The sequence below is a fragment of the Podarcis filfolensis genome (assembly GCF_964270895.1).
Source record: "Podarcis filfolensis genome assembly, chromosome: 17".
Taxonomy (NCBI): Eukaryota; Metazoa; Chordata; class Lepidosauria; order Squamata; family Lacertidae; genus Podarcis; species Podarcis filfolensis.
In genome coordinates, this window is record NC_139621.1 from 31,744,904 (window position 1) to 31,758,857 (window position 13,954).

The 13,954-nt window shown below is 44.4% G+C and overlaps 1 protein-coding gene and 1 long non-coding RNA gene across 3 annotated transcripts in view; both read right to left on the reverse strand.

Annotated features, from left to right (window-relative positions):
* Positions 1-13,954, reverse strand: part of LOC310753126 — an 83,387-nt gene that overhangs the window by 34,946 nt on the left and 34,487 nt on the right. The window lies entirely within an intron of this gene.
* Positions 1-13,954, reverse strand: part of FAM131B (family with sequence similarity 131 member B) — a 48,066-nt gene that overhangs the window by 32,832 nt on the left and 1,280 nt on the right. The gene's annotated exons all lie outside the window — the stretch shown is intronic.

Sequence of the window (13,954 nt, forward strand, 5' to 3'; positions counted from 1 at the left end):
AAGACGGGAAGGAGCAAGACAGAAACGCAACATAAGCGATCTAGCCAACGTTTTTATAAAGGCACAGGAGACAATTCGCAATGTAAACATAGCTTCGAAGTCTGAACTGTCAGGCCCCCAGTGTCAGCTGGGAAGATGAAGAACCATAAATACAAGATTAAAATATTTCATGGGGAAAGCCCCTGACGTGCCAATGGTACTCATTCACTTGTTCCTTTATGCAGCTGGTACATAAAACTGCCCTACTAATTTTAGTGGAACTTTCCCCTACAAGTGAAGTTTCAGGGATTGAGATGTTTAACAGCCGTGGCCACTCACTGTCCTCTCACTGACTGTCCAGAATGGGAATCAGGCTCTCTAGGTAGCTATTGTTCTGCCCCATGGAATTGTGTGCATTTTGTACTCTGGGCTGTTTCAGCATCCACATGAATCCATTGAATGAGGTAATTCAGAATTTCAGGGAGGTGTCTTCAACATGCTGATGACACCCATATCTACTTCTCCTCTGATTCAGGCGAGGCTCTGCTGAAATGTGGAGTGAGTGAAGAACGGAATGAGGGACAGCATAAATTGAATCCACAAAATACTGGGTATGGTTGACCAGATTTGGGGAGGTGATGTTCTAAATAGGTTGCACTCCATTGCCTAAAGCGGAGATTATCAAGGTGACACCCATAGGTAGCACGGAATCTGTGCAAGCACTCACTTCAACACCTACTAACCACCATAACCACATCTGAAAACTTGTCTAGAAACCAGGTTTCAAAGTTCTTTGCTAGGCCACATGTAGACTGACCACACACCCTTTCTGAGGGCAACTCTGATTGGATGCCAGCCCCATCCTTTCCATTCTGGATGAGAGCGAAGATGGGACAACATGATGCACAGATCAAGTGGTGGTTGTTGAGTTCAGGTAGGTTGCTATGGCTTATTATAGTTTCGTCTGTGGGAGGGTGTCAAAAGGCACTTCTTTTTGAGTTTTTCAGTTTTCTATTTTGCAGAACTGCTCTTGCCAACCGCTTTATGACTGGCGTCCACAGCACATTCTCAGAATTCAAAACATGCCCACAGGTCCCAAAAGGTTGGCAACCGTTGCCCTAAAGAGTCAGGTCCACAGCTTCAGTATTGGAAATCCCCGTGGCTCTGGCATGAAAGTAACTTTCACCAGGTGCAAGCCTTCCTGGGCAGAGACAGCCTGGCCAAAATCATTAGCATTCGGGCAACATCTTGTTTAGACTATTGTAATCCACTCTACACAAGGGCTGCCTTTGAAGACTGCTTGGGAATTTCAGCTGGCACAAGTTGCAGCAGCTAGGTTGTTGACAGGGATTGGTCATATGGATTACATCGCATCAGTCTTGAGACAACTGCTCTGGGCTGCTGGTCTTTTGAAGTAGAATTCAGAGTGCTGATCTTACCTTTAAAGCCAGTACTCTAGGGACTCATTTATGAACCTGCCAGAGTATTAAGACTGACCACAGAGGGCCTTCTCTGGGTCCCCCATAAGCTTTAGGCGTGAGGCAGGTGGTGAGCAGGGTTAAAGCCTTTTCCACTTCAGCACCTGAGTTTTGGAAAGCTTCTCCCATGGGAGGCTTGCCTGGCATAATAAGCCTTGTTATTTTTTTGTGCCGGGTGCAGAATTTTGCTTTTTGTTTTTCACTCTTTTATTATTCTGAATTCAAGGTGCTCTGCTGGTTTCAATAATTTTTATTTTATTGTTTTACATTTTGTAAGTCACTTAAACTGAACCATGAGATATTAAATTATTGCAATAAATAAAATAATAATAATAAACATTGCTTCCTGTAGTGAAAAACAAGAGTTTGTTTCTCTCTGTCTCTCTCTCACCACACTAAATCAGAAACAGCTTAGCTAGCCCAGGGAATGAAGCTAGCTGGAGGAAAGGGAGGAGGGGGGTCAATGTTATATTAATACCATTACGTGTAATAGCATCTCTTGATGTGCTGGAATGATGTCACTGCGCAAGAACTGGATTTATACAAGCTAAACAGCATTGTATGACCACTAAGCGGAAACCGTTCTAGAGAAATTAGACGGGGCAGTTTTGTGGGATCTGGAAAACAGTCAAGACTAAACAGTGGAGGGTAGCAGCATAATTTGGGGAAGGAAAACAGATGAACAAATGTATCTGCAGATTGACAGTGCTTTGGCAGCATGAAGGCAAACTGAGGAGAAACAGGAGGGGGAGAAAATGAAGTGCCAATGACTGAAGCAACACATAAGCAAGGGTAGTATAATACATCACCTTGCCAACAAAGATCCGTATAGTTAAAGCTCTGGTTTTCCCAGTAGTGGTGTATGGAAGTGAGAGCTGGACCATCAAGAAGGCTGATCGCCGAAGAATTGATGCTTTTGAATTATGGTGCTGGAGGAGACTCTTGAGAGTCCCATGGACTGCAAGAAGATCAAACCTCTCCATTCTGAAGGAAATCAGCCCTGAGTGCTCACTGGAAGGACAGATCCTGAAGCTGAGGCTCCAGTACTTTGGCCACCTCATGAGAAGAGAAGACTCCCTGGAAAAGACCCTGATGTTGGGAAAGATGGAGGGCACAAGGAGAAGGGGATGACAGAGGACGAGATGGTTGGACAGTGTTCTCGAAGCTACCAGCATGAGTTTGACCAAACTGCGGGAGGCAGTGGAAGACAGGAGTGCCTGGTGTGCTCTGGTCCAGGGGGTCACGAAGAGGCGGACACGACTAAACAACAACAACAACAACAGTACAATACATGAGACCAGTGTTTCCCAAACATGGGTCTCCCACTGTTTTTGGACTACCATAATCCCTACCTAGCAGGACCCATGGTCAGCAATCATTGGAACTGTAGTCCAAAAACAGGTGGAGACCCAAGTTTGAGAAACATTGCATTAGATCAACCTTTCCCACCCAAGAGCCCTCCAAATGTTGTTGGACTACAACTCCCATCAGCCCCAGCCAGGATGACAAAGTGGCTCCAGGAATCTCAAGGCAGTGAATAACTCAGTGCAAGCTGTTGGTGACCTGCTGCTGCTACCCAAGTTACTAATTCACATATTATACTCAGCTCCACAGTCATTTGCCTTCTCTCTGTGGAAAGGCAGCTTCTAACATTAAGAAACTCTAGCACAGAGTTATTGTGTGTTGGGGAAACATATGTAAATGATAGCATGATGATGGCACACATGTTTTGCTGTGTGCATACAGGTAACAGGTGCCGCCAGGAAGCTACGATCGTGCTTCCTAGTGAATGAACATGAAGCAAAACAGAAAACATGCGGTTGCCACATGTAGAAGCATGGTTTTCAGTCAGACAGAAAAGCTGACCTTTGTTTAAGAATGTTTTCACCCTGCTGCAATGGCTTACAGAGCAATAAAACAAGTTAGTTCCTGCCCCAGGGCTGTGTCCACACATTTAAAAACCTCATGTTAAAACCCTACTTCTTGTTCAATTCCAGATTTGATCAGTAGTGTTTTTATAGACGATGAGGTGCTGGAACTCACCATGAACGCCTCCTTTATAATGGCAATGGTGGCCACCTGAGAGGTGCTGGAACTGAGTCCTGGTGAAAAAAAGCCCTGGGTTTTATGAAAAAGGCTGCTGCCTTAGATGGAAATCTCATGCCAGAGTTAATTCAGTTAGTTTCTGGCCTGTGCTTTTTGCTTTCTTACCATGACAGACTAACAATGCAATTCTAGCCATGTCTCTTCAGAAGTAGGCCATATTGAATTCAACTGGGATTACCTCCAGGTAAGTGAGTTAGGATTGTAGCCCAGCACAGCTAACCTTCCTTTTTTAATGATAGATCCCCCTGGTTCGCTGTATTCTTTTCTTCCATTTGCCCTCCCCTTCCTCCTCACTGCTTGAAGGCACGCTGTGGTTTGGCACTGCCTCCCCAATCAGCTTTAATGCATTATGGAGCTATCACCACCCAGCTCTGGTCTCTTAATAATGCCAAATTTGATTAGCTCTTTCTCTTTCAAGGGCCTCCATCCTTCCTGCCCTGCTGTCCTTTTCACTGGCCTGGTTTACATAATCATCTCTCATTTGGTTAGCCTGTTCCCTGTGCACGCAACCCTGACACTCTTCCCTTCACATGATTAAACTAGGAAAGTCTCTAATTAAACCACAGTTTCTCATTCTGTCCAAACCGGAAAACTATACTTAAAACCTGCAGTATAAGCTAGGATTAAAACAAAACAAAAACAAACAAACAACCACTTCAAACTGTGGTTTGAGATCTTGGCTCGTCCAGAAACTGATAAACCATGGTTTTCCCTGTTCAGACAAACTAGAGTCGATTAGAGGCTTCCTGGTTTTATTGTTATGCAGCACAAACGCAGAAGAGAAGCAGCTGTATTGGCTCATGTGTATTTCATCTTAATAAGCCAATATATGTCCAAATGTAGTCCTCCAAAACACACATCTTAAGATTAGTTACAGATAGGTAGCCGTGTTGGTCTGCCATAGTCAAAACAAAAAAATTCTTTTCCTTCCAGTAGCACCTTAAAGACCAACTAAGTTAGTTCTTGGTATGAGCTTTCGTGTGCATGCACACTTCTTCAGATACACTGAAACAGAAGTTGCCAGATCCTTCTATATAGTGAGAAGGTGGGGAGGGGTATTACTCAGAAGGGTGGTGGGAATGGGTGATTGGCAGATAGCTGTGATGAGCCTGTTGACGACTCTTAACGACTGCAATAGGTCTTACAGGAAAAACAGGCTCATCACAGCTATCTGCCAATCACCCATTCCCACCACCCTTCTGAGTAATACCCCTCCCCACCTTCTCACTATATAGAAGGATCTGGCAACTTCTGTTTCAGTGTATCTGAAGAAGTGTGCATGCACACGAAAGCTCATACCAAGAACTAACTTAGTTGGTCTTTAAGGTGCTACTGGAAGGAAAAGAATTTTTTTATCTTAAGATTAAGCAATGCCTTACTATTTCCTAGAAGCAGGAAACCACTCCCAAAAGAATACCACATGACTTGGTACACTGATTATGATAAACAGCAGCAAATTACTTTGTGTTTATACTGTACTTTGGGCACTTTGCTTGCCTTATCTCAGCAATCCTTTCTTGAAAGATAGTTTGTCTACCACTGTTGATCTTCTCCTGTTAATCTGCAGCTGTTGGAGATTGTTGGATGGGCTCTGCAGTGATCTCATAGTTCAGGCAGTGCCAACAGCGAGGGCCAAGATGTGGCCAGCACTCCATCCGAACTGACAATGCACCCTACCATCACACCGCAAACTTCAACAATCCGTAGAAGTTCATGGAAGGCACGGAGTACCTCAGTAGACACACTGGTTCAAAAACAGTCCCTTGAAAGCACGAAGTTTGAAAAACAGTTTTGTTTTGGATGATCCTCAAAAGGGTCATGTAACTACACTGAGAACCAGAACTAATTACACATACTTTATTTATTTTTTAAATCCTGCCTAATTTTCAGAAGAGACTCCAGGCAGCTAACAAATCAAAACATTGTGCCATGTTAAAATATGTCACGAGTTGGGAGTTCTTTGCCCCAGTTAAATAACTGTGACCGATATATATCATGCAAAACTGGCATAATGGAATAAAACTCTCTTAGCATCCAACGGCATCCTGGTGGCATAATTTTGAACTTGTTGCAGTTTCCACGCGGCAGTTTTCAAGGCCAGTCCCATGTAAAGTGTGTCCCAGTAGTCTAGCTACGGGAATGTGAATGATTGTTGAAAAATCCAAGGTTGTCTGGAAGAGCTGTAGCTGGCACCAAGCAACCTTCACTACCAGTGCTGGCCACACATCTAACATGAGCAGCAGGTAAAAGGTAAAGGACCCCTGGATGGTTAAGTCCAGTCAAAGGCGACTATGGGGTTGCGGCGCTCATCTCGCTTTCAGGCCGATGGAGCCGGCGTTTGTCCACAGACAGCTTTCCAGGTCATGTGGTCAGCATGAATAAACCGCTTCTGGCGCAACAGAACATTGTGAAAGAAACCAGAGCACATGGAAACACTGTTTATCTTCTCACCGCAGTGGTACCTATTTATCTACTTGCACTGGTGTGCTTTCAAACTGCTAGGTTGGCAGGAACTGGGACAGAGCAACGGGAGTCATTCCATTGCGGGGATTCGAACCGCCGACCTTTTGATCAGCAAGCCCAAGAGGCTCAGTGGTTTAAAGCACAGCACCACCCACGTCCCTAGCAGCAGATAAAGCAACACCCCAAACCATGCACCTAATATTCCAGGGGGCTGTGCAGCTCTATCTAAACCAGGCTATAAACCCAAACCCAAGTACCAGACCAATACTCTGTTCCCCTACCAATACTTAAAATAAATAAGATCTTGTTTAATGTGCTGGACAGTAAGCTGGATCCAAAGATCCTGCAGGCACGTCTTCATGTAGAGGATTCACCAATCAATTTCAGTGCCCCCACCCCTTACAATCAGCTCCTGAAAATTAGAATATATTTCAGAGCATCTATTTAAGGGGATTATGGAGTATGGCAGGAGGAACCGTGAAATTCTATATGGCAGGGATCCTGGAACCAGGAGGCAATGGGTCTCTTGGGTTCTGCACAGAGACAGATTGGATGTGTTCAGATGCCATACAAAAATGTGGCTTAACAAGACATGAACAAGTGTACATTCCCTTTGTGCTCCCACACTAATATCTCACCCCTCTTCCTTCTGAATCATTTCAAGGCGGTGTTTGGAAGTGTTTGCTTCCACTTTTGGCAAACCATGGTTTGCCATGTCATCCAAACTGACAAACTATGGTTAGTTTTAAAACAAACCAGCTTCAAGTCATGGTTTCCGAAGATGGCTTGTTTTAAGCTATCAATAATTCTGGGTCCGGATGACAGAGCAAGCTATGTTTAACTAAAAGCAGAAGCATCCAAACTCCTCTTGGCGGAATGTGTCAACCTAGGAAGAGGATAGGCTTATTCAGGTGTCACTAAACTATAGTACAGTGTTTCCTAAACCTGGGTCTCTAGCTGTTTTTGGATTACAACTCCCATCATCCCTAGCTAGCAGGACCAGTGGTCAGGGATGATGCGAACAGTAGTCCAAAAAAACCACTTGTAGACCCAAGTTTGGGAAACCCTGCTATGGCGTGACATCTGAACATAGCTTCTACACACAGGAATGACAGGCCGTCCTACGGAAGAGGCTAACCAAATGTTTGCTGTAAGAACTCTCAAGGCAGAGCTGGGCATATTGCTCCCTCATAATGAATGTTCAGCATCTGATGTTTATTTCCATCTTATAATTGATCTCAAGAAAGCAGGCAGGCTTCTAGTGCTGAGGCCATCTGTGACTGAGCCCCAGAGAAAATATTATCTTTCCTGCACACTGTCAAGAAAGAGTCTGACCCAGTAGACTCAGGAGTGCCTTGCAGACAGAATGGGACATTTTAGCTCTCCAGGTGGTATTCAACGATCTTTCACCGAGAACAGACCCCACTGAAATTAATGTACGTGGCTACGTTAGGCCCATTAATTTCAATAGGTCTACTCTGAGTAAAATGTGGTAGAATATTACCCTTTGCTCCAGCTCTACTGCTTCCAAGCAAGGATAGAAGGAGCGAGTGATGTGCAGACTGTCAAAAATCAAATAGCAGACACTAACTGTATCTACTTGTTCATTTCTAGCTCAAATTTCCAGTCTCCTTTATCTGTGTGTGGGGAAGGGGAGAAGTTATGTATCACCGGCGCTGTATCTTTTAACATAGTGGAGACCCACACAATTTGTCATCAAGCTACTACCTTTGCAGGGCGGCACAGCAAGGGCTCAATAGGCTCCTCAAAAGCTATTTCTAAATAACTTCCAAACTATTTTCATTAGTAGATTTCTATCCTATTTCCCCACCTCGCTGCCTTTCTGGTTAAAAGACACAGGTCCCTTGCTTTTAAACAACCCCGACTAAAGTCCATATATACCACTTAGACATATTTTATTATAATGACAATCAGAGCACTTAAAAATACTTATACCCAATCACTGGAAAAGGGTCCAGAATGATATGAAGTTATGGTCTGATTTCAATAGATCTTTTATTGGAAGAAGAATTATTAAAAATGAACATTCTCCCCTGCTTTTATGGCTGCTCTGCTGGCTTTAACGTTTCGTTTTATTGTTTCTTGTTGCAAGTACTGCAAGAGTCTATGAAAGCCTTCAGAGACCAGAGTCTTAATTCCTACAATACTTGAATAAAGTGAGTTCAAGACCCATTCCTTTCTACCAATACTTCCAAAGATTTTTTTGTTTTTTTAGCAGAGGTTTAGTGGGCTAGATCTAAGGAAGCAGCTGGAGTCAGTTCCTCTCATTTAGGTGATTCACTGATGTCCTCCTGTCTGCATACTCTCCTAATGAAAACTAGCTCCAGAGGATTCGGAAATCCTTTAGATTAGCTACTTAAGGGACATTTGTAGTGTTGGGCTGGAGTAACAGCAACCCACCCTGTACCTCCTGTGTGGGCCGCAGGATCTGTGGATCGAAGCCTATATTACCTGGACAAAAGAGAGAGTTTGAATTTTAACAAATGGTATCCTCAGAGGAATTTCCCAAAATATCTGAAGTGCACCCTACCTTATTGGAAGAGCAAATAAAGTGGTAGATGTTTTGACAGAATAGAGACCAGAAAATATTTCAAAACTTTAGCACTTTTTATTCACTTACATGCAACAATTATTAGAAGGCAATTACCAATGCAATCCATTGTCATTTGACAATACAGAACTAAGATCCATGTTGCAGGTGTTATTTCAGCACACGAAGGTGATTCTTTTTTACACACACACACACACACACACACACACACATTGAATTCATGTGCCTCATGAGATCTTCACAATACAGCGAATCACCTATAACATCCCTTCTTAACGCAGTGTTACCGGTAAGTTATATGGCGGCATTTCTCAATAAAAAAAAATATCAGCAATATTTTCTTACACATCATGTTGCCCGGTTGACACGCGCAAAGGACAGGAAAGCAAGAAAATATGAAGAAAATGAAATGGATTAGAAAAGCAATGGACCCCGTGACATGCTATGTATGTTTACTCAGTTCAGTGGGACTTATTCCCAAGTGCGCCTGGGACTGCAGCCTCAGTTAAACGAACAGGGTAGAAAGGTTCTATATTACTGTATTAATGCTTGAAGCCGGCAGATCTGTTGCTGATTATTTAGCAAGTGCCCTCTCTGTTTCTTAAACGAGCCTTGTCTTTATGAACAAGCTATGATAATTATTTGATTTGCTTTCTTCTCCTTCCACCAGTTTTATAACAATGTTGTTTTCGGTTTTATTTCTATGCTACGGTTCCCATCGTCATTTTGTTTCACGTTGCTTTCGCTTATTTCATGTTCCTTTTATTAAAAAAAAAAAAAACCTAACAGGAAAAGGAATCTGATTAAGGCTGCAATCCTATGCGCACCTACCTGAACACAACAATACTTACTTTGAAGAAAACAGCACCATGTAGTACCTTGTTTTTAAGAAGATTCCCCCTCACTGACACACACTAAAGCATGAAATTGGCAGTCCTGGTTATGATCAGTTTTGCTGTCCTCACATTTCACAGCTGCTGTGCTTCCCAGATGATGAGACTAGTTGGAGACCGCAATGGAAGAGAACCACATCCCCACAGCAAGCTCTGAATCATATCCCATGTTACCAGGAGCCTTGTTCACATTGCTCAGAGGCTGTTCAACCCCCCAACTAGCTTGGCATTTCAAAGACGCATCAGCGGAGAGATTTATGCTTCCCCCACAGAGCTGAGAATACTAAACAGTGGCAGATTGAGCAAGGCAAGAGCATTGCAATGCGTCCTACTCTACCCAGACTCAATAATGTTGTGCAGTCGATTTGGAAGGGGGAAGGAAAGAGACAGCACAGGTGTGTACGCATGAAAACTGCAGTCAAGTCAACAACAGCACAGCCATAAACAAATTTATTCAATTAAAAAAGCCCCATCCACTTGGGAGAATTATGATCTTCAGATTGCAGGCAGAAGAGGTGAGCTCACGGCAGAGGTGAGATTTTAAGTGGGGGATTTCTCCACCGCCATCAGCCATCCATGACTGCCACTTTCTTCTACACAATTTCAGCAGCAGAACCCTTGTGGGAATATGCATAAACTTGATCCTTCGCAATATTGTTTGCTTCAGGCACTTGGTCCTAATTTGCCTTAAAAGTCTCCTAAACAGATAATTACGAGGAGTTCGGTTAAATGCTTGGCCAACCAAGAGTGGGTGTCACCGGGGAGGGCGCTTGTTATTTTAGGAGAATGCGTGGGTGATACGGAAAGGAAGATAATCAGATGCTGTGGATTCGTACGCAAGAAAAAGAGTGCAGTATGTTTGGGGACACAGATGAGACTGGTTTTGGTTTAGATTAATGGGTAATATACTTGAACTATGCCACCTTTGACTACATGCTGAAATGCTATAAGGAAAAGGCTTCAACAGGTGCCAGGGACAAGCTGGGCACAGAGGAATGGTAGGAGGCACCAGCTGGGGAACCACCAAAGGAAGAAGGTTCAGAGCCTGGGGAGTGGCGGTGAGACAATGATGAGTGGTCAGAGGGAGAAGACTGGGAAGAGAAGGTGTCGGAAGCTGGCACCCTTTAAGAACTCAGGAACTTAAAGGTGACATTATCAATTGCTCTTAGTAAACAGAAGCATACGTTCATGTGTCATGGACTGGGTAGACTCAGAGGAATGTTGGGAGGAACCAGCTGCGGAACCACCAAGGGAAGATTAAGCGGTCAGAGGGAGAAGACTGGGAGAAGGAGGTGTTGGAAGCTGAAGAGGTATCAGGGCTGAGGGACCAGAATCAGAGGCAGAAGCTGAAGCAGAAGAGGAGGGAGGCCAAGAAGCAGAGATGAGTCTACCTGGTGAAGAAACCAGGGTGTCTCCCACTCCTGCTGCAACAAGCTCCCTGCCCCACTGGTCTTCCGGGTCCAGAAGAGGTATGAAGAGAGGGAGGAGCAGAGACAGCAGTGCCGGCTGAGTCTTAGGTTGCTTGGGAAGCACCCGGGATAACCACAAGTCTTAAGGCAGCTGTGGGAAGGCGAGGAGCTTCACTCCCCACAACTGGGGAGTGGGGCAAGACCTACTGGGCAAGACACAATATGGGGCAAGACCTACTGGGAAGAGGTGCCAGGCTCTTCAGGCCTGGCATAACTGAGCAGCCTTGTTTCTTCTATTACAAAGTTAACTTCACTTGCTCTGTGTAATTTATTGCTCACCTGACAACAGGACAGAAAGTATTATTGGGCCAGAGCCAAGCAAGATTTTTGAGAGCTGAAGTTAGCATGATGAGAGTAGTTCAAAGATGGAGAACCTTCACCCCCCCCAAGGACACATTCCCTCAGGGGTTATACATCTGGGGCTGTGTGCTGCAGCTGGTGGTCAGTGGTACCAAAAGCACATGATTCGCTTTCCACATGAATCACATTAGATCTAGGGGTGCATATGGTCCCTGGAGCCACAGGCTTCCCATCACTACCAGAGATCGAGAAGATCTAGAGTCACACACAATGACTACCGTCACAGTCCTCACTGGCAATTTTGGTGAAGAATTAACTTGTTCCCCCACTCTCACATCCAGATGGTTTAAACCACAGAGATTTCCCAAGAAACGGAGCAATGCTACCATAGGAAACCATAGCTAATGGTGGCGTTCCATTCTTACCAGAAGTTCAGACTGCATCTCATTTGAGGCCTGGAGTGGCTAACTGGTGACTCTCCAGATATTGTTGGACTCCAACTTCAATCAGTCAGCACAGCCTGGTTGCAGCCTAACATCACCTGCAGGGCCACAGTCCAGGCTTACCCAATGAAGTGCTCTATAGAGATCTTTTTGGACTACATCACCCATCATCCTTGACCACCAGTAATGCTGGCTGGGGCTGATGGGAACTGTTGTCCAAAACATCCAGAGGACACAAGGCTGGGGAACACTGGGTTAGCCTATATTCCAGATTTTGTTTATACCTATGTGAATGACAAAGTCATCATTACCCATGGTGTTAACATTCATTCCTTTGTTTGACCACCCCCTGGCTCAAACCGGTTGTATAGCATCTCCCATAAATATGTTATTTTCAGCTTGACACATTAGAATCTGAAAGACAAATAAACAAAAGCAACATACTCCAACTATACCCATTGGTTGCAGGATATGGTGTGACAGAATATCGAGGCACTATAAAAACCTATCAGATCTATTTATCTAAAGGCAATCGTGGGATGGATGTGCACAGCATGGACAATAGCTACCAGTGCATTGTGAAAGCTCAGTCTTCAGCCTTTAAGATAGTCCTCACCAACTTAGAGCAGTCCAGATGTTTTCGCCTACCTGCCTATCAGCCCTTCTAAACCCTTGCACGCATGGGAAAAGCAGTGCATGGGGGAAAGGGTTAGGGATGCAATCCTATACACTCCTGGGGAAAAGTCCCACTGAGCTCAAATGAGACATACTTCTTAATAGCCATGGGTAAGATATCACTGCAAGCATTCCACCCTGTCCCTCCCTGCTGCAAATCACGCCCTCCCCCAATTTTCACAAGTAGTTTCAATCAGAAGCAGCAACCAGTTGACTTTAATATATGCTTGCCTTTAGTGTGTCACAGCAAAACCAGTAAAAATCCTATGTCAACTTGGTAGTCTGACGCCTTAATGATGGCAACAGGGTGGGGTTTTTGGGTTTGTGTGTGGGTTTTGTTTTTGTTTTTCTGCAAAAGATGCTGCTTCATCAGGTGCATGGGCAACTTTTCAAGGGGATCCTAAAATGCTAATAAGCAAGGGATCACCCAATGTGCAAGATGCTTCCTTGAGATCTGGTGGGACACCTTAAAACTAAGTCCAAAATACTTCCATCCCTACAGCTCAACATTCTGTTATGTGGCTGTCAAATGCATACATTTAACACCACAACAGTCATTTTACAAAATATTGAAATTTTAGAATAAAGGTCAGTCTAAGCATTTGAGTGACGGAGACAGAAGATACCTAGACACCATTCACGGGCATGCAGCACTGAAAGCTCTCCTACGTAAGTATCACTGAAGGGAACAGAAGCTACGCAAGACTGCTGTTGCATTAATGAATAGCTCCTACCTGGGGCTCATAGATCAGATTTGGTTGTCTCCCGCTCTGCCACCAAAGGTTAGGGCCACCACTAAGAGTCACCAGATTCCCTACACTGGCAAAGTCATGCGATCTCACTTCCAAGGAAGGGTATAGCAGAATACCAACACTAGCATTGCTAGAAGAAAACTCTGACATTAGAGAAGAAATTAGGGTACAACTCATTTCAGGGTACAACTCCATTTCAGCAACGCAGGACCGCATCCTTAGTACGTGGCACAACATACTGTATGTTGTGGAAGCTCAGCAGTGGAACACCTACTTCATGCACAGCTTCCATGTTCTACCCCTGGCATCTCAAGGTACGGCTGGGACAAACCCACCTTAAACCCTGGAGAGGCACTGCCAGTCAGCCAGAAATAATGAGCTAGATAAATGATCTGACTTAGTGTAAGTCAGCTTCCTATGTTCCTATATAGCACATTTATGGGGGGTGAGGGTTCTCAGGTCTCTTGTGCCATAATGTGGCCACAGGTACTGTACCTATTAAGCAGGTGCCATGAATCTGGGGGAAGCAAGGCTTCCATAGCCTCCAAACAAATTGCTACCTATAATGCCCTCTTTACACCTTATTCAAGAAAGCACCAATTCCCTGCTGACAACTGCTATGCTTTCTGAAGTGTAGATATGGGGAGGAGATGTATTGGTTACTAGGAAGAAGGAAGAGATGCAGTCAGTCACTCAGGACACCTTCAAATCTCTGCCAAGCCACCAAGTTCACTGGGTGGGCAACGCAACGGGCAAGTCATGGCATTCCTGAGCATTTTTGCTTGGAAATAACAAGAGTCTGTGAAGGGACTGGCAAGTGCAGT